This window comes from Amblyomma americanum, chromosome 2 (assembly GCF_052857255.1).
Source record: "Amblyomma americanum isolate KBUSLIRL-KWMA chromosome 2, ASM5285725v1, whole genome shotgun sequence".
In the NCBI taxonomy this organism is placed as follows: Eukaryota; Metazoa; Arthropoda; class Arachnida; order Ixodida; family Ixodidae; genus Amblyomma; species Amblyomma americanum.
The window spans coordinates 64,476,081-64,500,908 of record NC_135498.1 but is presented as its reverse complement, the minus strand read 5'-3'; the positions used below and the strand labels follow the sequence as shown (position 1 = coordinate 64,500,908).

At 46.2% G+C, this 24,828-nt stretch overlaps 1 long non-coding RNA gene across 1 annotated transcript; it reads left to right on the top strand.

The window, feature by feature from the left end:
• Window positions 1–14,061: 14,061 nt before the first annotated feature.
• On the top strand, window positions 14,062–24,828 carry LOC144118637 (uncharacterized). The gene is made up of 3 exons (XR_013312085.1): window positions 14,062–14,144; window positions 15,194–15,317; window positions 24,750–24,828. It is a non-coding gene; the product is annotated as an uncharacterized LOC144118637 (long non-coding RNA).

The following is a 24,828-nucleotide window of genomic DNA, read 5'->3' as shown; positions in this document are numbered from 1 at the left end:
AACTGGACTATATTCTGTGACTCAAGACCCGCATTGCAGATCATAGAAGCATACATGAAGCCACGCACATGCGAGTAGCTAATTGGGCAAATTGTAATTTTGCTAGCTGAAGCGTTCCAGCGCTGCCACACCATCAAGCTTCAGTGGATACCCAGCCTTTGCAGTATAGCGGGAAATGAGAGCGCTGATGCCGAAGCCAAGCTGGCTCATACTGATCGGGCTTCCATCCAAGCGTCGTTCTCAAGACGTGACGCAGCAGCCTTACTGGCTCGTTCAATGCAGGCTGCGTTGCAACAGCATTGGAACGAAGTGAATCACCAGCAGGACTGCATCTCTCGACTTCATGATGGTTTGCGACTTCACCTACCATCAAATATTATGACGTCAAGGAACTCTGCTCCATCGGTTGCGGCTTGGTTTAGCGTACACTAAAAGCTACCTGCACAAAATTGGACCCGAACTGCTTCACCTGCAGCCATACAGAGACAAGCTATCACATTATTTGCGAGTGCCTTCACTACACTGTTGCTAGGAGGGCCTTTGGAAAACACTCTCAGACAGTTTGACGGACGCCCTCTCTCTGAGGAAACTATACCTATCAGCACCAGGGTGAACCTAACTGACGGCAGGTATGCAATAAAGGCTGTTCTCAGCTTTTTCTCTGAAGCAGGCCTCGATTCTCGTCTCCGACACTAGCGTGTGTTCAGCGCGCCTGCACGGTGTGCAGCGCACGCTGTGAGTGCACACCTGTTTGTGCGGGGATGTGAGAGTGCGCAGAGTCCTTTCCTGCAACCGCGCGCGGTGTGTGTGTGCACGGCGTGCATGTGTGTGCGTGTGTGCAAGACATATGCTGCATGAGGGAGACATGCGCTTCACATGGTACATGTCGTCACGCGAAATGAGTGATACCCAGTGTGTGCATAGTCTCCTCAAACCCAAACCAAAACCATTATGATATCATCGCCCTCCATTCGCCCCAGTGTGGAGTAACAGGCAAGGGTCATATTACCGCAGGCCAATCTCTCCACCTTTCCTTTCATTAAATATTTTCTCTCTCTCTCTGTAGCTAGGACACGCTTCAAAGCTTCAATATATTTACCCAGCTTGAACGAAACTGGATTTGATTCAGTGAAGGGAGGTTGTACGAAAACTCATTCCAGATTTCAAATGCAAAGGGTAATAAGGAGGTAATCAATCACTGATATACAGTCAAGCGTAGACATAGCTTAAGATGACAGCTATGTAGCTTCCACAGAAACATTGAACTCAAAGGAAAATTCGTCCTGGTGCGGGGTTCTACCCCGGCACTATCGCCTACCGGGCCACTTATTAACCAACTCAGCTAACCGGGGCAGACAGCATGGTCAGGCGAGAGCGAATTGAAGGATAACTCGAAGTGGGAGAGGCGTGGGTCAAATTGTTAATTGCCTCAACGTTGAGTTGATTTGCAATATGAGTGTAATTACTCACTCTCATTCATCCATTTATCCAAGTGCCTCCATATGGCTACAAAACAATTGCTAAATTCGCTCTGACCCTCACATATGTTAGCTGTCCCAGGTAGTTCTGTTCATGCAGCGACTGCTGTAGCGAGACGGTGGTTCTGAGGTTGCTGCTCAAACTAGAAATAATTTTAACGCGCTAGCATCACTGCCTGCGATGACCGGTTTCGGCGAAGTGCGTGGTCCTTATGCGCAAGAAAATAGAAGAAAAAGCCCTGAAAGAAAACTTCCATGAGTCAAATTTGAACCCAGCAATTTCTCGTGGGAAGCCAGTACGGAACTTCATAGCCACGAAGAGTGGCACGTTATGTGGTGCACAGAGCTGAACATAGTCTGTGTCGCAATGCACCACGAAACACAAGAATAAAAATAAAAACCCACAAAAGAATTATGACGCCGTGTGAAAGAGACGCTGTTGGCAATGGAGGCAGTGGTTAAGCAGTAGTTAGGAGTGAAGAAATGAAAGTGTTTACAATGGCCAACAAAATATGTTTGCAGTGGTTACAAAAAGAACCAAGAAGTCGTTGTGCAGTCAGCTGCTTGATAGCGCATTCAAACCTTACCCTTGCAGAACATAACCTGTCATCATTTTTCTTCAACTTCGAAGGTGTTGTGGAAGCTGATAGCTTTTTTACAGCCATAAGGCTGCACTTGGGTGGATGAGGTTGTGTAATTATTTATTTGTTCATAATACCTTAGAGCGCTTTGAAAGTCACCTCAGTAATCAATCACTTTATGCACTGGTTTCATTGCGCTGGTTCTGAGGGCTGTCGCCCAGGACACCTACCGTGTGGCCAATGTCAACTTTGAAATTCCTCCTCCAGCAGTCAAGATTTTTTTTGCAGCCAAGTCTCCAAAGACGCAGTAAAAGGGTAAGTCACTGACTCCCCATAGCGGATTCCACCTTGGCGGATTCCCCTAAACATGAGGACCAAAAGGCATAGGCTACCATATTTACAAGCTTCCCTTCAGGTGTTTAAATACAGAGCAGATAAGCATTTGTAAAATGCAATGGTGATTTTATTTAGCACCACAATCATATTTGCTTCTTCTGCCGAAAGCAAAAGACTCAAAAATAGGTTAAGCGTTGAATTAATGAAGGCATAAAACCAAATATTCGTGCAAAGAAATAAGAAATAAAATATAACGTACAGCATCTGACATGGTGAGAATCAAATATAACATAATGTCGCAATCTAGATTTAATAGAACATCCTTTTTCCTTAAAGTACCTGCTCTTCCTCCTATATATAAACAGCTGATAGTTTCAATGCCAAAAAAAAATTCTGGTATAATTTCCACCGTGCCTTCACCAACACACCAACGAAATGCATTCACAATTTCTGGTATTTCCCTGACATGAATTTACATGGATAATTTGCAGTAAACTATCAATTTATGCACTGGTTTTATTGCTCTTGTATTGAGGGCCGTTGCCCACGATAGCTACCACGTGGCAAATAACTTTAAATTATCTCCTCCACTGGTCAAACCTCTTTCACAGTTTAGTCTCCAAAGACGTAATAAAGGTGTAGGGAACTTGCGCCCCACTGCAGATTATTTTTGCGGCATGAGCCGGCGCGCAATGGAGGAAGGCGACGGGGAGCATCTGGAACATTTCCTAGTAAAAATTCTAGTCTAAGACACAAAATTATCCAAACGTTCCACTCTGCGTTCATGAGTGCGTTTGTATCCGCTATGCACACTGGCCTATGCCCGCCGTGGGTATGGGCCATTAAGCCCGAGAACATCATCATCATCATCATCAACGTGGGTCGTGCGGCGCAGAAACCGCGAAGAAAGGTCGTTGTTATTGTTGTTGTTGTTGCCTCAAATACGATCAGAGATGGATGTTTTGTTTTTGTACTGGCGCCACGGGATTACTGACCAAAGCTGTCAGGGCTACCAGACTTGTGCAGGCCGTGATTGTCAGCATTGGCTTCCAGGTCAGGGCAGCGCTGTCTTCATCCCAGTCTTCTAGGCCCAGGTGCCGCTGTCGCCAGCACTGGCTGCTCGGGGACTTCAAACCCTCGTCACTTCCCACGCGACGTACCTCGGGTCACCTCATGTTCTCCGGCCTTCCAGTCCCATATGCGACGGCCATTCTGTAGGCCGCGGCTGGCACTGAATTTCCCGATGACTCCCGCGCTGGACGCCGCCGGCCATCGAGCGAGCGAGCCTCCGTGCGGGCTTCGTATACCACACCACACCGACCCCTCACAGTGCCACCGCATCTTCTGCGCCACAGCCCCAAGCAGCCTCCAAGCCTGACGTTCTTCTTGGGACGTTTCTTCCCGGCACTTTTTGTTTTTCCTCTTTGGGTATGTGCCTCTAGCCTTTGATCTGGAAACGCTGAGTACAGAGCGTTTTTCTATTCGGCTTCACCTCCTACCGTCCCACAGAGGGTAGCAACCGGTTCATTCGCGCCATTATTGTGCAGTATTTCCTTACAAATTTGGCGTCCGCGGCGACAAATCAAGAAGAGGTCGATTGTTGCTTTTCGTTAGATAACATATTCCTCATTCTTCTGCGCACGATGAGCGCGCTCGAGCTGATTGCTGGAGGAGAGCGCATGGAGCTTCGCGGACCATTTTTAAGGGCGCATGTCGATGAGGCACTGAGACCGCGTCAGAAACGTGCAGCAGAACGGACGGGAGAAATATCGTGTCGGGAGGAAGGGATTCTTGTGCTTGAGTTGCTTGCGCCTCGTTTAGAGGCATATAAAGCTTATAGGCTCATGGAAAATGTAAGTTCTCACATGACATCGAAGTGCTAGTTTCCACGGAACATTATTCGGTCGTCTGTTACCAAAGCGCTGCGGAGGAGTTCACCCGAATGGTTCGTGTTGCATCCAGTACTGAAGCAGAAGCACATTGTACCGGGCCGTGTACGATTAATCCTTCACTCAACGCAGCTAGAGAGAGGCGTTCAGAGCACCATTCGAGCTGTGTGCGCAGCTCAAAAAACTCAGATTGGTTCCCAGTCTACGAGGACACCCTGAAGCGCTCCTTGAGGAGATTTTTGATTTTTCCTGCGCTTGAAATAGATGTATTGGGCACGGTGACTCGCAGCGCAAGGATGTAGATAGCCATGAAGTTTGTGAAGTGTATCAGTTAAGTACCTGCAAAAAAAAAAAGAGGCCTTGAGGTGCTCAACACAGCGGCTGGAAGCGTCAAAGAGAGAACAGTGTGGAGGCAATGTGTGTGATGTCTGCCTTACAGATTTCATTGTTTCTCGGACAGTCGAGCTACACGTGCCTGGCGCGTATCAATGCGAGTCAGCAGAAGTGTATGGCAGCGCCAGAGATGCTATCTCATTAAAGATGTTTGTAAATGGTTATCCGCTTCCAAACGTCTAGATACTCACTTCCAATATGTGCTCTTTGAGGGTGAAGACCAGAAGTTCAAATATTTTGTTTCATTTATCGCGGCAAAAAAAGCACTTGCGTTGAAGGTCACATGGAGCCAGGGTGCAGTAGTAAACAGCACTCTGCTAGGAAGCATGGATTTTGTCCAACAGCCAGAGCAGGCATTCATTCGAGTTTGGAAAGGTGATATTTTTTAGAAGAGCAAGGCTGGACCTGTAGCAGTTTTATGACTACGAGAGGATGACATGGCGTCCGTCCTTCCTATGACGCCGTGGTTGAATGAATCCCATATAACCGTTCGAAAGAGCGAGCTTTCTCTTCATTTGTCTAGTAATAATCTTGCACTGTTATTTTTCTCTCATAGTGGTGCACCGTGTGTTCCCTCGTGACCATGCCTGTTTCCTGTGCCGGTTTCTATGCCCTTTTCTATCCCGGCTGTACACAATATTATCGTCTGTTTCAGCGCTTACTTAATACCTAGTAAACGACTGTTGCAAGATACAGGCACAGCAAATGATGTTTAATGCATGTTACATTCCTGCCGCTCGTGCGTCAAAGCTCGAGCGGCATCGCGCGCATCTGCCAGGTTTGCCAAATATTTTCGCATGATTGTATATATACATCCATTATGTGTGATGACATTTGCTTTTCTGTAAAAAGAAGAAAGTGCATTTTTTTCTTTATAAGGCGCCAGCTTGACAGTCGAGATATTGGTACATCATAACGAAATGCGTATTTTCTTCAAATACGAGCTGCGCATACTGGATACCATTCGAAACATTGTTACTGCATGCTCAAAGCTTGGTTTTCATATTTTACTGAGCCAACATTTTAGAAGGAATGAAAAATAAAAAAATCCGTCCAGTGAACGGAACGTTCCCTCTTTTGGTTGCCTTGGCTACAACTGTTATGCCACTGAAAGTGAACATACCATGCTAGTACTTCCACAAGAGAAACGTAATACGCAAAAAGAACCACTTTTACTCATTTGCCGTTGGCATGATTGGCGGTGATGATGCAGGCCTGCATTAAGCGCAGAATAGCATAAAGCCTGCATTAAGATACTGTCACTCACTGATAATGCTTCAGGAAATTGCACTTGTTGAATCAATGACATTCTCAGGAAACTCCTAATATCGCGCCAAAATACATGCGCTTCCGAGAAGCTTGCAGGCAAAGCAACCCCTCCAGTGCATGTTACTACCCGCTATGGCCAAAATTTGTTGGACCTTAGCGCCGAGGATAACTCAGTTTTAGAGTTTAGAAGAAAGCTCATATAGGTATTACGTTGAGCTTCAAACCTATCAATAAATAAAGAGACAAACAGTAATAGTTAAAAAGTTACTATTAAATATTAATTAGGCGCGAACAATATCGGGCGTCTAAAATGTATTCTGATGCGCAACAGCTCTGCCAATTTTATGCGGACAAAAAACCGCTCTTCTTACTCAAAAAGACTACTGTTTTAAAAATTTCACAGCATATTAGATGAAACACACGGTATATTGGGGCCAAGCTTTTACAAATTCTAGGAACAATATTAGCGGCCCGAGAAAGCATTCTTATTGAGCTTTTCACAATTTCTTTCATACTGAGGTGTAGGTTCGCTATTGAATCAATATCCAAGATTCAATAAAAAAAACAAGAAGCATGTAATAATCAAGAGTGAAAAGCGAACGTAAACCACAGGGCAAGGCCTAAGGTTTAAGTGTTGAAATACATGACATTAAGGCAGTAATACCCTGTAGACTCAAATGCTATAAAACAAAAAAAAAGTCGGCTGCGGTTTAACTGCTGTTGAACCTGGCTAGAGAGGAGAGCCATGGTGTATCGGGGAAGTGAATGCGGCTTGGCGTCTGTAACGCTGAATGCGTTCGGCATAATGGATAGGCAGCGCGCCAACCGTGCCACCCTGGCAGGTGGAAGTTATATTAGTGGTTGATCGCGATAGGTTGATTACCCAATGAACGCTGCGGCCTATTGCTGCAGTGCCGCGTATCTGCCAAAACGTTGTCAGTGCTAATTCATGCAGCCGACATCTCTCTCTCTCACCAGCGCCACGTAACTCAAATAGCGGTTGAGGCGTCCACTGACCCAAGGAGCCAGTTATGCGCCCTTCCTTTCCTCAAAATCATCTGACTCCAGAACGCTGTCAACGCCAACGCCAATGAGCACAGTAACGTCGACAGCGTACAGAAACAGAGGGGGGCGCTCGGTTTCGGAGGGGCGGCTAAGTGACGTCCAGCTGTCACGTGCTTCAAGGTTGGTTGAAAGTCAAACGCGCGCACACGGCGAACAAGCTACAGAGGGGAGTAGTAAAGCTTTGGCTTGAAAAATCTCAAAATCATGCTCCGGCTCGAGTGGGCATGACGAATTGAATGTAGCGGCATTGAACACATCTGTCCATTTCGGCATTCAAGCACTAGATCTTGGAATAGGCTTGGCTGGCTCTGGTGGCTTGTCAGCTGCTGTTCATGCACTCGTAATCAGCGTCACTACTGCAGATACTCGCCGGCGTGCCCGGTTAATGGTGTAGGCTTAAAGCTTCCATGTGCCAGAGTTGCTTACAATTTAAAGCGAGCTCAAGTAATTAAGACATTATTAAAAGTAGTCATCCCTTGCCTCTAATGCTGTTTAGATCACGGGTGAGACAAACAAAAGCTCCTACTAATAAAAAAATTTAACCTACCGCGATGCCACAACACTTATGGTCAAAATCTCTTAGAATAAAATAGTGCCGCATATGAAATGAGGACCCCGACTGAAATAAAAGTCAACTGGTCATTTTTCAGCCTTATTTTAACGTATTTTTCTTGACTGCCCGGAAATATAGGAGTGATTATGTGTTGGAGTTTGTGCCCTTATCAACTGATTTTTCGTCCTTTTTATTACACTTGTATTCTTTTCCACGAAATATCTGCATTTCGCCTGTTGGCAAAACGATGATTGTAGTGTTGAGCGCCTTTTTGTATTTTTTGTTCAAAGTTCTGCCATTACTTCTATGATTGCCTTGCATCTGGACCCTTAACTAGCCAAATGGGTCGTTGGTTCAATCATCCTTTTGTGTATTCATCTGAGAAAAGAAAAACGAAAAAAAATACGCTGATGAGGAACTTCATTGAAAGCCTAAAAAACTGTGGTGCAGTTCCGAACTGTGACGTCTCCATAATCGGAAACAATAAAGCATGGTTTCTAATGCTTCATCTTTCGTGTGCATCACAAAAATAATTGTGCTGAATAGACCCTTCGCTTTCGTCCTTCAGCAAAGTTATTGCTCTCTGAACGGCGTTAACAGATGCTTGACATTATTTCATACCCATATACCTTTCTGTGTTTAATGTACGAATAATTTGTTATTTGCAAACGTGTGATCTGCCAAGACATTAAATCATGTTCTGGTGCTAGCAATTGCAAAATGCTATGGAATGTTAATAACGACAATACTGTTATTCTTAAGGGCACAGATAAGTTTAAGACGCTATAGTCTCTTTCTGAAGACATGAGCGTCATAAATAACGCAATATTTTAAATAGAGTGAATTATGCAGTCAGTCAGTCTTTATATATATAATATTCATGGTATTGACGATTTCCTTGCACTTGCCTCAGTTCTAAGCTGAGGAAGAAAGCGAGAAACTTATTCATGCTGAACATCATAGTCGACACTCAAATTTTTTAAATCTAAAGTATAAAAGAGCGCATTTTCAACTTTCAAAACAGGTGCCCAACTTTTAGATAAAGTAATTAGGGAGGTACATGAACAAACGCGGAATATCAATGTACGTTAATTTTCTAAATTCATAGATTCCGCTCGAAGATCATAAACTACCCTGTCATTCTGAACCAACAAGGTTACAAACAAAAGCCAAAAATACACAAGATTCCTAAAAAAAATTAAATACACTAAATCCTTCATTCAAGGCGCCGATTTACAGTTCAGGCTTAGAAAGCGGGGATTTCTGTGGGAGAGAGCAAAATTCGACAGTGCACGGCGATGAAGACTACGAACTGCAGCGTGGGAAACAGAGGAGGAGCAAGTTCGATGTGCTAGATTATGAGTGCGTTTGTAGCAGCAGTGCATCCTGGCCTATTCCCCGCCATAATTATGTGTCATTAAGCCTGAGGTCATCACCATCATCATCATCGTCGGCGCCAACACTCTACTTTTTCTGCAGGTGCCTTGCCTTGCGTTTGAGCCCAGCACAATTTCCGTGTCAGTAGAGGGACGGCAAAAACCGCCTCTAGGACCAGCCAGAAAGCGCGGCTGCCGGCCCTGTTGTGCCAGCGGCTGATGAAAGGTCTCCGGAGTGGATGGCACAGCCAACCCCGTGCGTACTCACGTATTCAGTCTACTCTCGCGGCAGCTGAACACCAGCTCCCAGTGCCTCTCACTGCCGATTGATTGATTGAATGCTCGATTGGCCGCTTTCGCTGGGGAGATTCTCCGGGCACGGGCGATGACCTAGCTCCACTCCTTACGTGAATTTTGGCATCAGCCGTAACGTTCTTCCCAGTGCATGCGGAGCCGCTCCTCTGTGTCTGTTGGGGCCGGTAGATTTTCGTATGTTATACGGCACCGCTTCGTGGGATACCTACTGCATCCAACTGGACGCTACAGCGGCAGCGAATGGATTAGGCTACCAAGCCAAGGACAGAGCGCTCGTCCTGTCGAACCTGCTGGGGCCGAATTTTCTATTTGGCCGGGTATGCTTGGCCGCAGATGGTGAAAACAGGCCCACGTAACAACGGTTCACAACAACGCGCTACCGCTACGGAGAAGGTCCCATATGGCAGTCTTCTATGCCCCACGTACGAAGTGGCCACCGCCTGCGAGTTCATACTGCGGGCTGAAATGTCCGTCAGGGTTTTCTCTCACAGCGTGTTCTTCTCCAAGCGTCGAAGACCTGCTAGGGCGTCATACAAGTCACCGTCACCTGTGACGTGGGGTTGCAGGCGTGCAGTGCTGCGTGGGTGCATGCCGAGCTGGACCAACCTTCCACCGATGACATCCTGTTCGAGGCATTGCTGCGCACTACATCGGGACAGAGAACAGTTTCTCCCTGACGTCTTGCCTCCTGCGCGAACGGGAAACAGAACTCTCGACAAGGCCTCGACGTTCCTTGGCGCTCACGAAATATCCTCGCAGCGCATGCAAACACCGCACCTGTTCTTCCTTTCTCGGCCAGCTTACTTTGGGGACTGTTCCGTTTTGGACCCTACCTTTCCTTGGGCAAAATGGCCCCACTACAGGCTTCGCTCCAACGGTGCCACCATAGCGCTGCTCCCTTCATGAGTGAGCTAGACTGCTCGACTTGAGTATAACGCCAGATTACCATCGAAGGTCGCGGCCTCATTCGCGATCAGCCAAGCGGAGTGGTGCCGTCGGAACGCCACATAATCCACTACCATGTCTCCGATATACTGAAACATGGCATTCTTTCTCCACATCATCCCTTGGTCTTTGACACTTGTGCTCGTCGAAAAAGGGTGTCACCATGAGGTGTCGTGTGGACTACTGGGAATTAAACTGCATCACTGACCCCTATATGTACCCATTGCCTCGTCGCGACGATACTCTGGACCGCTTTATGAGGCCTGCTACCTCCCTACGCTGGATTTTATAGTGCTACTGGCAGGTGCCTGTGCACCTCAAGACGCCGTGAAGACCGCGTTCGTCACAGCATTTAACATATCAACCGGAAAGGATTTAGCATATCAACCGTCTCCATTTTGTCCTCTCCAACACCCAGACCACGTTCGAGCACTTGATGAACAAGGTGTTAGGCGATCTAAAACGTACCATGACACCTGTTTACCAGGATCAAATATTCATGTGCGTGGCTACAATGTACGGAGATCAGCGCTGGATGCAGCTAGTTCTTGCTGGCTTCTGCCGGCCTATCCCTCCGACCTTAAGGTTTTCAAGGTCCGCAAGCCGTGTAGCAGCGAAAATCACTCACTGGTCGCTGCAGCATGATGCATAAATCATGTAGAATTAACCCGTCCCCCTAGCAGCCATCGACGATTTGTGAAGTGCGAAGGCCTTCGATCCGGAACTCGTCATTATTTTTCGCTTTCTTAGTTCATTACATTGCTTCCAACCTTGTTCCTGTTTCTCACGACTTTTGCGCTGCTTCCGAGTAAGCAACGGTCCTCTCCACGTTGGAGGTTACCGTGGGAGACATTTCCGTTTTTACCTGCGGTTCCAAAAACTCTGCTCACCGGTAACTTACGGTTGCTGCATGCAGCCTCAAATTTTAGGCACATGGGACATGCTAACACTTACCCAAGAGCAGCTAGCCCTACATGCTGCGCTACGTAAGAAATTGTTTCTACCTGCGAGATTTGGCACTTTGAGAAAGCGCGTAACCCCATTTCAAAATCTCCGATACAGCCGTACGAGCCACCTCAATCGTTGTTCGAGATCACAAATATCGACCATATGGGTCGATATCTAAAAACTGTTGCTGGCAGCCCGTACCTGCTCATAGCAGTTGACATTTTACCAAATAGATGAAACGGAGGCTCTCCTCGATACTTTGGCATGATACGCAGACTCATTCCTTCAGCGACAGCTACTTTCCCGCCAAGGTGTTCCCCAATATGTCATTACCGGCTGCAGCAATAGCTTTATTCCCCGCGAATCGCAACGCGCGCTCAGCCGCCACGACCTCCGCCGCGCTACAACGTCAGTGAATCCTTTCTAGTGCAATGGACGTCTTGGATGCCTATGTCGGCGCGTCCCATACTAAACGACGACACAAGCTACGCCCTCTTCTCCGCTATGCTGGCGCGATCCATTCGTTCCTTTGCACCGCCAGCTTTTGACGACTCCCCGCCACGATTAGCAGAACGTCGGCGCAAAGCCCGGCGTCAATTAAATACGCTCCCAAGCCTGTGCTCAGGTCACTGTGGGTCGCAGTGCACGGCTTGATGCGTTGAATTGAATTAGTCCGCTCTGACTACGAACTTTTACTATCAGCGCAAACGTTACCGACATCTTTCGAAGTTCTGAATCGTGCAGGCGCGCAGCAAAATCGGCGCAGTGCGCGGCTCCCGGCACCATGAGTGTACTTTAAAGGCAAGGTTACATGCAGCACATATACCACGGAAAAGTAGAGCAGCGCTTGACAGCGCGCGTTTCCGCATGCTGCCCTCATCGGTCTCCTGTCGAGTAGTAGGGCGCATATGCAAGAAAAAAGGGGGTTCTATGCGGAAAAAAAAGTGGCAAGCCCAGCTTTTTCACCGATGGAAAGCTTCAAAGGGTCTAACCACACCAGTGTGCGTCCATTCTATTGTGTGCGCTACTCTTTATTTTTCTTATTTCTAATATAGGCAGCCATATGTTCCTGTTATTGATGATTTATATAATAATTCTAATCATAATGAGTAAGTTACGGAGGATTCCACATTTTTCACTCTGACGCAACTACCTAAATGGCAGAATGACCAGACAATGTGCCGGGACAGCTGAGCTAGCTGACCAGATCATGCTGGCCTGCGTGCGGCTGTCTATATTTTATTATGGTTCGAATTATATAGCAATCAGCTCTTTCACAGCGCCCAATAATAAATGGGGTAATGTTGGCTTGCAAAATGTGTGTTCAGCTTGTGCAGGTCATATTACCCCCAGTGCTATAAACATCATGGAGAAAAGCGAAGTTTAGCTTGGAATGCGGCAGCATTAAAAGCGACGTAGGTGCTACATGTTTGTCTTCGTCAGTACCTCGCCACATTCAGAATGTCGTCATGGTCATCTTATCTTTATTTTTACACAGGTAATCATACACTGAACGATTCCACTGAGACCCCACTCCAATCTGTTTTTGTCGTCTTTTCCTGTTACGTATTCACCTTTTATTCTTTAATGTTGGAGCGATGGCTCCGTGGTTGTAGTGTGGCGTCCATGCACTCTCGACCAATCAGCGACTTTTGTGACTAACGCAGGACGCGGAATCAAATGATGTGAACCCTCATGCTATTCCGCTAAAATTTCAGGTGGCCCGCTCAGATTGGAATGTCCTGTGAAATTCATGCACGATTTTAGGTGGCTGAGGCTCACATGGGGGTGGCTGGGACTGGTGCTGCTCTACAATTTGCCCATATCAGCCACCTGTAGGGAATGTGTGCGGAATTCCAAATTTATCTTGCCCCTGTCAAAGATTCATCGGGGAGAGTTTAGTATTAGAGAAGCGAAGCAAATGAAAAACAAGCGTTCATCCTAATTGGCGGCCAATATCAATCCAGACCCGGCCTGATAAGTGGTGGAGAGTGGTGGGCTGCCTACATTCAATAATGTAGGCCTTTAGGTGGGCGAAAGAGGGCCCGAAATTGAACCGACTGGAGTGTTCTGTGGGCAGCCCACATGTGTCTCATATGGGCCTATTTGCACAACCCGCATGATTCCACACAAGCGCTGCCAACGTTAGAGCCGTAGGAGTCTCCGTACGTAGCAGGGTTTCTTGCAGACGTGCACACACCTGCTTGGCCCATTGCCCTCAATCTCCCGGTCATAACCGAGTTAAGTGAAATGTCTGCGAGGTAAGATACCGGGTTCGTATCAGCATGCCTTTAAATACTGCTAAGAACGGGCGGAAAGCTTTTCTTCTTGTGCAGTCGACAGCGCAGTTTCTGTTGTTTTGTTATGACAGCAACCTTACCCACATTTTTCTGCTCGAGTGGTCACCAGTCCTTATTTTTTCACTGTACATTCTTCGCAGTCATTCAGACGCTTCATTTTAATGATTTGATATTAGACGCGCGTGATCACGAGTGTAGGCCGTCTAGCCATCTCTATAAAAGCACAACTTAGAGGACGCTTGCCATCGTTTCGACCAAGACGCCACCAGGGATACTTGCTGCGGCCCCGCGCCGGCCGCGCGCTGAACTTGAAAACAGGCAGTACGGAAAGATGCAGATGCCATTTTTTTTCTTTGCTCAATGACGGCATTGTTTTTATTCATCTCATTTAAAGAACGGCGCCTTTAGAAGCATATTTTATAAAAAAAAGCTTTAAAAGCAAAAGCTATTTTAAGGTCGTGGTGGAGGCGGAGCAACCTTTTTTTAGACGGCGTCACTCGAATTTATCGCTTGATGCAATTGCTGTGCAATAATCCGCGACAGATTTTCTTGACAATGAACGGAAATCTACAAGGGCGGAACGTTCGTGACAAAATGGCTCGCCGCACGACAGTGCGCAATCTTTCTGGCGCGTTGCTCTCCCCAGCAACTTTAGTCCGTCGCTGGAGCAGTAGGCGTCACCTGGTGAACCTTCTTGTAAGTAGATGTTGCTAGCGAATTTGTGGTGATAAACAAAACAGACTTCTTTAAGACTTTCAACGTTGCAAGTGGCGATCTTTTAGAAATATGCATGAAATAATAAATCTCCACATATACTGTGTTTAAACTGAACACTAATAGCAGCAAGCGGGGACAATAGCGTGCGTAGGAACGGAGGGCGTCTTCAGTTCCATAGATTCTGCTTCATTGTGAGAAAACGTTCATGCGGGTTTAAAAAAGATATGAAAGGTCATTGTTTACTCAATTTTTTTATCACAAATGCATTGCAATGTTCCCTGTGCGGTTTTGTGATAACGGCTAATTGTGCTCATGACTGACATTTGCGTGAACAGGTTTTTGATCTCAATGACCAAGGTGAGCCCCAACAGCGAAAGTAAAGGGAAGTTGAAGACTTCCTTGCTGTCTTCATATCAGAAACAAAGAAAGCGACAGCGATGATGACAATTTTCACTGGCGCTATCAAGAGAGAGCCTCCAGCTGGCCACCCCATAACCTTGAGTTTTCAAGCCACTTCTCTTTTTTGGGGAAATAAATACACTTTGGGGCTCATCGTTCAAAACTTTTCCATCGTCCCTTTTCTCACCAGGCTGAACCTTAATGGCAGAAGCACTGAAGAAGTGTGTTGGACAGGCGCTTTACCTCGGTGTAGAAAACAAGCACATCATGCAATACCCAATTAAGCGTGGACTGCTGGTGGGGGTCGGCACCTAAATAAACAGGTTTAAGAAAACCAAAAGAACTTCAGATTAAGCACGGCAGTGAATCTTCGTCTTACAGAATAAGAAATAAGCAAAAAGGCTGGAGAAGAATAGATAACGAGGTGGGGAAGGCTAACAAATCACATTCCGTCAGTCAAAGACAAGACAAACGCATGCCAGGAAAACCATGAGGCTGATTCCTTACCATACGGTAGCTTGCTTAAGCCTTTACGTAGCCGTCTAAATGAATCTATTGCACAACTCACACAGCTGTGCGATTTTTTTGTGGTGCGGTGCTGCTCTCCTACATAAAGCCGGTGTTCACAGGGGATATCGCTGCGGAAACAGCATCCTAGAAGAGGACCCTAAAGAAACTGCGAACAGAACACTTAGAAATAAGTGCACTGTGAAAGAACAGCTCATTTATATACGACACTGCTACTTTCTTGAGGTGAGTCCTTTTTTTTTCATGCAGTACTAGTGTCCGAATATGATTAGCTTGCACTGACGGCTCTTGTGACGCACGTTATGTTTTTTTTCGTATTAGAGACATTTAGTATAGCGTATGAGCGCTTGCGTACGCTATACGCAAGCATTTAGCGGGAGGTAACAGAGGAGGTCGCACGACCACTTTTAGTTTATCGTATGCCAACCTGAACGCAACGATAGCGTAGGTTGCAGTGGCGCCATCTGGTGTCAAATTGTGAAAATATGTTGCGACAAAGTTTTTTCTATTTAGCCAAGGCGTGGCCAAGGTTATTCAAGTCGCATCACGTAGATAGCCGGTTGCGTGGCCAAATGGTTCGTGCTCTGCAGAGTGGAGGTAGGGCCCGATTTTTTTTAGGTACCTGAACCGAGCGAGGTTCTTAATAACGTCATGGTGCGTACTAGCACCCTTTCGGGCCCCTACTGCCTAGCGTTTTTAAGCTGGGACGACATCGAAGCCGTGATGATGCGCGAGCGTGAACAGCAACGCAGACTCTATGCGCTGTCAACACGGTGGCTGCCATCTGAGAAGTACGACCACGATGTCAACGCACACACGTGCTACGAGCACTGCGACGCAGCGTTGCTGCGACGGGCTTGGTGGCTAGCCTAGATGGACCAGCTAACCGCCGAAACGGCTACTTTTGGCAACGCTGTGACTACATTTCCTTAAGAATCCAAATCAAGGCAATCCACAGTCGGTTCTGTCTTGTTAGGGTTAAGAACTGCGGAATCGTTACACGGAATCGAAAATTGGGCAAGTTTATCCCTCTTTCTTTATGCTGTTGGCGAGGCGAGGCAAAGCGAACATCACGTGTGCCATTTAAAGCAATGAATATGCCTAAAAACCCAATAACATTGACGAATTCTCTCCGAAGCGGGGGACGTGGGCGCCGCCATCTTGACAACGCTATTTTTCCTAGCGTACGCAAGAGCACGCTCGCTAAATTCGAGAAATAGCGTACGTAACGCGCACGTACACTGAACCTCGGTTTAGAATAGTTTAGCGCATGCGCAGTACGAAGCACGCTATTTTATAGCGTACGCTATGCCTTTGCGTATTCTGCGTACGCTATACTAAAAGTCTCTATTGTATGGCTCTCTGCGATCTGTTCTCCCAGAAGAAACCGTTCTTGTATTTCGGATAAATAAATGTTACATAACAAAAGGAGCGCGAAAACAAGGCGACGGATGAAGACAAGAACGCAAACCACGAGCGCTCATGGTGTGGGTTCTTATCTTCGTCCGTAGTCTTGTTTTCGTTCTCCTTTTCTCATGGATTAATACCGACTCGGCCAACTTTCCACTCATAGGAAATCAATGTCATCTTGATGTGCATGTGCGCAAAATATTCAGCATAAAATGCAAAGTGACCATTGCGCCGCGTCAGTTCTTTGACCACATGTATTAACAAGCTCCGTTCAATATTTCCGCAGAGCACACGGCATGCTTTTACAAACACGAACAACGCTATAGAAAAATATTTTAGTACAGGTTACTTTCAACAATTAAAAAAATCTGGCAGGTGATGCAGCTCGATCGGCAATGATTAACGAAATATTTAAAGTGTCAATTTCATTTAACGTGTCACAGCGCTATGGCATGGTATGCGACCATGGAGCGAGAAAAACATATTACGTGTCCTTCGGCTCATATTTTTCGAGACGAGCCGTGAGGATAGTAATAACAGCGGCCGCTCATGGCATATGGCTTATTTACTTTGCTGGTGTCTTAAAAACGGGCGTCAAACAATACTCCTGCTCCTTTCACGCTTTCCCCAATTTCTAGCAGCGACCAAATGGCCGTTTTGAGATAGAATAAAAAAACTTTTGTGATAGGCGCATGCTTCACTCTCTTGTAGTGTTCGAACAGAAGTTTCACACGCCAGCAATACAACCGGGCCCCTGGTCTAAATAGACAAAGAAATAGGTTTTTCTAATTTCCGCTCAGTAAAAATTAAATTGTACTGATAGTCTACTAATAGTGCACTCATATCGTTGCAATTGTGACTAGCTCCGAAGGAGATTTTATATCTTACTCGAGTGGTAATCCAGATGCTCAGACTAAGTGCCGTTCTGCAAAATCGGGATTATCACTGCTGTGTGGCGGAATGTATTAGATATCAGCGTGTATTCCACTGAAAGGAAGGAAGGCCGGCGAGAAAAGTGGGCGTCAGTTAACGAAACCATTCGGCTGCTGACCCGAAACAGCCCGGACCTATCCCAGCCGTGGTGGTCGCTTTCCCACGGAAGCCAAATGCTAGAAGCCTGTGTAGTGCAGGATGTCAGTAGGCGTTAAAGAATATCAGGCAATCAAAATTATCTGGAGTCTTCCACTACGCACCTCTCATAGCCTGATTCGCTATGGTGTGCCCAACTCTAGCGCTAATAAATGCATTGTGGCTTGGTTAGGTTTAGGGACCTTAATGTCCCTAAACCAAACAAGCCAGAATTCTTAGCTCAAGAGTTGGGCACGAGGGCTGACAGCATTACGGCTTCTCAAGATAGCCCCGCTCAGTGACAATCGGTGAAGACTGGCCTGCTGCTTGTTTCCCTGCACTCATCTCCTCCGATTCCCGGGCTAGCTTTTATAACCTCGGCAGTACTCCAGTGTGGTTCCAGGCAGAAGCACGGATGTATGACACAAAGATTATCTGGTCTTGAGCAGGTGTTTCGCAGCTACGACAGGAGATTCACCGCAAGTGCCACTCAAAGGTGATGCTGCATTCTGAAACACCTTTATTTCAATTTGCACCAGCCCAAGCACGCCGAATGTGTTGCCGACTCAAGATGAGATGGCACTGCGCCGGTTATTTGGCGCCTGGTTCCAGAAGCTAGCCAGCTGCAGTAACTGTCGTAGAAATATAGCCTGGCACAACTGTCTCCTGCTGGCTAGACGGTGTCTCAGAGCATCCTAGTTAAACAAATATTACACGTGAAATAGCAGCTTCTATCATCACCATGTGTTTCATGCGAAACTATTGAGACTGTTTTGAGTTCTGGATGAAATTATGATAGAGCGGCGAGAAGAAATGGCAAGCGCTAGATATCCAGCACGGTTGCAGCTTTGAGCACGTAATGGAGAGGCGGGTTGAGATCGCACGGCGCTGCATTTCCCGCACTGGCCCATACCGACCGAGCCGAGCCATCCCAATGTTTTCAGCGCAGAGGAGGTAGACAAGAAGCAGGTTTTGTCAAGCCCACCAGTTCGGAAACGTCTGGAGTCCGCAGTGCTGACTGCGGCTATTCCGAGCTGTGCTTTACCGTTAACGTGACCTTTGTTTTGATTCGGGTGCACTAGCAATGACATCGTATTTCTTAAAAAAAAATTAGAGACGCCTAAGCTCCATCTTAAGAGTGAAACGCGACAGCACCCACTTTTTATACCATGCACATAAAGGCATTACTGCACACTGCTCCTAAAGGCACCCATGCGCTTGCTCAAGGACGGACGATGACGTCGCACCCACACATAGCACTCCTGGTGGCCTTCACAAGAAGTGGACAGCCTTTGGTCTCTCAAGCTACGCCAGGCCTCCACCGCTGGGGCTCCTGGGATTTTTGGGGCACTAACGACACGAAGGAGCCGCCGCAGCCCCACACTTTGGCGACACTGACGACGGCGACGACGCCGGCTTTTCCGCCTCATGAGCTCTTCAACACTCTCGCTTTAAAATCTCAGGAACTACATATTTTTTAAAAGCGCGAAACCATGGGAAAACAGATTAGTAAGGAGCGGACATTGGGCAAAATCTGGCCTTATAGGATATACGAATGATGCCCTCAAGCTTGAACACTCTCCAACCAACCAATGGCGCCGGCCCCCGCACGCTCGTGTCTCCGAGCACAAGGATTCGCGATCAGTGACCCTGACAGTCAGACTGTACGCGCTTGGAATTTCCCGTTTATTCATTTGTAGTTCGTACAAACCGACCTGACCGTCTGAGTGTTTTTGCGTCCCCCCTGCTGTTCAACGCTGCAGTCCTGCGGTCTTTTGACAACTGCAAGGTGGGAAATAGTTTTTGTTAATCTATACGGCGCATATCAAGCAATTGAGACAGCACACAGGGCGAGCGCGCGGGTGCCTCAAACAGGGCAGTTAGAGCAGGCACGCCGGCCGCAAATACTGTCACTGTGACTCTTATGGGCATGAGATGCTTTTCTATATCCCCAGCAATGCATAATTTCTTTACATTTGCTGGCGGCGGGATTAAATGACGTAAACTTTGCAAAAACTGGCAAGTGTGTCAATTACAAGCGTTCTTGCAGTGACAGCACGGGATTGCGCTTGTCAAAACGTCATGAAATCAGGTATTGTACAGGACTTAAAACTTAAAGACCAGTAAATTCGGCGTCCAAAACTTCGAGCTCTGCGCGAATTAATATAGGCATTGCACCCGCGTATTTGTTCTCACTCTCCCCAGGAGGCATTGTGCGGACGACTGGCTTGGAGCCCCTGCTGTGGCAACCCCGGTGCAAAATTTTGTTTTTTTTACGAACAAAACAATAGTCAGCCGTGTATTCGGACGTTTAGGGTGGAGGGGATGACGTCGGTGAATTAAGGAATCCTTCTAAATCATTGCGAAATGTTACCGCCGTGTAGAAAATTATGTGGCGTGTCGACGTTCCCCACGCGCTGTCCGTAAAAACGTTTGCCCCTGGTCATAATTTCGACTCTTCGCCGCTTTTGCACCGTTCGACTGTTTAGGCAGTTTGGGTGTAAGGTTTATAAGGACGACACGTGCTTGTAATTTGCGTGTTTGAGCTGGTGTTGACCTCTAGGAGCGAGAATCACTGCTGTATGCCGTGATGCCACAACAGTGTACGCACAAGAGCAACAGAACGAACTTAATAATGTTGCCAAATGGGAGAAGGAATGTTTTTTAAATGCGCATGGTTGGAGGGGGGGGGATATTTCACAGCTGACATGGCCGCAGTAAACTGTTTACTTGTTCTCAGGTGCTTCTATTGTTTATTAATCATTCCTTATTATTTCATATATATTTTACTGTCGACAGCTTTTCGCGAACACAGCCATGCAGATAAATATGCATGCCGTAGTTACGACGCAGTATATCCTTACTGGTTTTGAATAGTTACTCAAAGTTAGGAACCAAATTTAAATGCTTATAAAAACTCCACAATATTTCTGCATCGCCAGCTCAACTATGCTCTGTGTGTTCTTGCAATGTTCGCAGAATTTTTATCTGTAAAATACACCTCGACGAGACTAATATTGCTCAAGTGATATAAACATAGCGCAGAACGTAGAAAAACATTTTAGCGGTTCTACTTTCTTTTATTGTGCAGAGATAAAGGCGAGTAAACTGAGTGAAACATCGTTCTGGGCGTCAATTTCTAGAAATTTCAGAAAAGAAACGGATAAGTCTCAGAAATCGAAAAGAACTCTAACCTTGAAGATTTTAGTACTCCTCGTCACGATGCACATTTTTGTTCGGTTAATAAAATTAGTACAGGCACGCGTAAACGCGACTGTATCCTCTTTCGCAATTTTTTTTTCAACGTGCATGTTTGCTTCTTTCTAGACGAATACTAATTATCGTTTAACTGTACATATCAAACAATTGCATGGATTGCTGCTTGAATCCACCCAACATAACTTGTAAGAAAATGTATCGGATCCATCCGACCTACCTTAGACCACGGTATTTCCTAAATTTAGGAGCGATCACAGAAATTTTCCACCAAAGCCGCGTGGCTTATGTCAGCAGAAGAAACTGGCGCCTAACCGGACAACACACAGCGAGAAGGACTGGACAGGCGCAACTTGCAACTGTTTATTCACAGTGTGAGCGAGTGAATATAAGAAGGTACATATATAAGAAGGTCTTTCTACAGTTTAAACCTTAGCGATGTCTTATGCTTTATGTTGGCTCTTTGATACTGCTGGTTTCCATGGTTGTTTCCTCTTCAACCTAAATATATGCATTCCCATTCGATAAAGACCCACATTTCAACTGAAGCTCACTGGCCGCACCTATATCACATACATTGTCGGCACACTGTTTTCAATGCTTACAGATTACATGTGTCGATTTCTATTAATTTTGCTGAAGGTAGGCTGTAAAAAACTACACACGCGTGAGGTCGCGGTGCCCTTTAAAATGGTTCAGCCCACACACTTCCTCGCTACTGACCCAGCCCTCAGCTAGACGTTTAGTCGACATATTATGTCATATGCGTCCCTGTTACTTAACAGGAGACAGATGATTGGGAAAGATCGCAGCCCAAGCTGCCCCAAGCTTTATAAAACCTTATCTGAGTTGAGCACTGAGCAACGCAGAATGCAAAGGCCGAGCACTTCGTCCGGGCCTCGTACAGCAGCGTTCGCTTTCCGAGCACAGAAGAGAATCCCCGTTCAGCGTGTCATCGCTCAAAAAACTTCCGCAGCCTCACGGTTATGGCTCTACATCAGCAAATCAAAGAATGGTAAGCGGCCCTCTGTCCCTTTTTGGCAACCCCGCTGTGAGGAATCAGTAGTTTTTTTGAATGGTAATTTGTGTTGCTGGCTTCTTTTTTCCTTATCTGAGCACCGTCCCCAGTTAGAACCAAGTTAGAATCTTGGTCCATGTTAGTTATCCCACACAAGGTACTTTTGCATTTATTAGGCTGGGGCTGCAAATGAGATATAAAAACTATAACCCCGTATGAGCACTTTGTTTCACAAGTCTTTGTGGCGTATTAGCCTACGCTATTGGATTCTCTCTCTGCGGGAGAGACAGACATATTGCATTGAGTAGAACATATTGGGGGCCTAGTTGACGTATATCAACAGACAAAACTATTAGTAAATGTCAATAATTGCAGTGCACTCGTTGCAGTGCAACAGCGATGAACGTCTTGTTAGAACGTGTCAAAATTACATCGCAGCATTTGAAGCGCTTGATTCCTGGTCTCTGCTTTTGGAATTTATATAAATATATTGTCGTTTATTTTTCCGGAAGCAAAAGGCGAGCAAACTGAGCGAAAGACTTGATAACTTAGGCGCGTACGCTTGACAGCCACCCCCAACGACGTGGTATGTCCAAACGGCAGTGCAACTGGAGATGAGAATAAAGTCAAGCTAGCAAGGAAGCCAGGTTGACACAGCTTACAAAAAAAACGCGCACTTTTCCTCCGTGTCTGGTTTCTCGTCCATCGTAATTCCCGCGCTATGTGTCAATCACGAATATGATTCGCCAACTTCCTTAAACTAATACCCTTGAAAAGTAAGGGCGACAGCAAGGTGACGCTTGCTGAAAAGGCAACAGTCACCATAATGATGGCTTTGGACAGAGTCGGCGCTCCGTCGCGCTGCAACGCTGGCTCAATGTGCTCAGTATAGCTCCGAGACGATAAAAATTTAACTTTAAGCCGGATATTGGACTTATAATTCGCTTTTAGCGATCTTTTGCTGTTCTTCTAGAAAAGCATGCGCGTGATATTTTGTTAGTTGCGACCATTTTTTGCCATTCCATGACAGGTTCTCTCATATCATGAATGGCAGTGTACCAGCGTCCCTCAAGAGAAAAGTGTACAACAGCTATATCTTACCGGTACTCACCTACGGGGCAGAAACGTGGAGGCTAACTAAAAGTGCTCAGCCTAAGTTTAGGACAGCGCAGCGAGCCATGGAAAGAAAAATGATAGGAGTAAAGTAGAGAGACCGGAAGCGGGCAGAGTGGGTGAGGGAACAAACGCGGGTTAATGGCATCCTAGTCGAAATCAAGAGGAAGAAATGGGCTCGGGCAGGGAATGTGATGCGAATGCAAGACAACCGCTGGTCCTTAAGAGTAACGCAGTGGATTCCAAGAGAAGGCAAGCGTAGCAGGGGCCGCAGAAGGTTAGGTGGGCGGATGAGATTAAGAAGTTTGCAGGCATAGGGTGGGCGCCGCTGGCCAAGGACAGGAACATGGGGGAGGACTTGGCCCTGCAGTGGGTGTAGTCAGGCTGATGGTAATGAATGTATGATGATTTTTTCCCATAATCCGCTTTTAGAGCTCTTTACCGTTCTTCGAGACAAGCATGCGTGTGATATTTGTTTCAGTAGCAACCATATTTTCTGTTATACTATTTTCGGGGAGGCGTTTATTACGGGGCCATTTTTTCCTACATTTTGCTTTGTTTCTGTTCATAATGCTAACGCTGCAAGCGGCCATTTTACTTTGCTAACGACAGCTCAAGTGTCACTGGATCAGCGTGCGCTCTTTAAAAAGGCAGTCACTACCATTTTTATCTAGCGATTCGGTGGTTGCCGCCCGCTGATTATGATTTTGGGGATCCATTTGATCCTGATGACCGCGAACAAGACTTTGATATGTCTATGATATTGTCAGTTCTAGTCTTCAAAGCATGCTGCTTGAGTGCAAATTTTGCTAATTTCTTGGTCAAGGCGTCCATTTATCTAGTATAAAAGTCATTCTTGATGAGTCGCTGTAGAGTACTCTACAACGCTCGGTTCCGAGGTGCGAAAAAAAAGGATGCTGTTTGTCCAACCAGATTCTGAACTTCTTGAAACAGCTGTTTCACGCTATGTGTTACAATGGCCCCATATTCTTGTGAAGCCAACCGCAATATCTCTGAAATTATTCGTGATATGATTCGCAATTATATTGAAGTTGAGCAAGAGCCCTGTAAACTTTAGCTCCTTATATGCAAATATTTCGAGCGGAAAACAACCTACATTATTTTCTTTTTTTTTCAACACAAACATGAACATATGTTACTATTGTTCATTATCATGTTCTGCCCCATGGCCTACCTAATAAATAAAGCACAACGCGCACTTGCTGTTCTGGTGGACAGCGCAAGGTTGCATCTTGCGCAGAACGTGCAGGAACAGCCGAATACACGCCAAGCTGGATATCAAGGCCAAACAGGGCACTTTATCCAGCGAACTTACTGAGAAGTCCATATCGATAACTTTACCTTTTACCACAAGGCTAGAGCTGTTTTTCATGGTGCCAACTTTATTTGATGGCCATGGCGCCATTGTTTATTTTCAGTCGGGTTATGCTCGTAAAGTGTCGTGCACCTCCGGCAGAAATATTACTGAATAGAAATGTGACGGAATTTAGGCTTTTATATTAAGACAAGCTACCTAGCGAGTTCTTTCTTCTTTGTGAAAGATATTCTACCACAGCAAAAACAGGAAAAAAAGAGAGATGCGATTTGAATGTGGTTACCGTATCTAGTAGTTTACTCAGGTTGCTGTAAAAGAGTTAAAGTTGGAGATTGTGTTGGGAAAGTGTAGAGGACATTGCGGACATTGCTGTAGAAAAAATTAAAATGTTTTTGATGAAATTAGGTTGCTCGAGCAGAGTTTTCGGACAGCACTGCTGAAAATATGTTTCCAAAAAAGCGCGCGATCCACCCCCCCCCCCCCCCATTCGTTTCAGAAATAAACGATTGCTATGAAACTCCTGGAATCTGGAGCTCTTTTGATATTGACGTGGTTTGTCTCCACGGTGGCCAAAC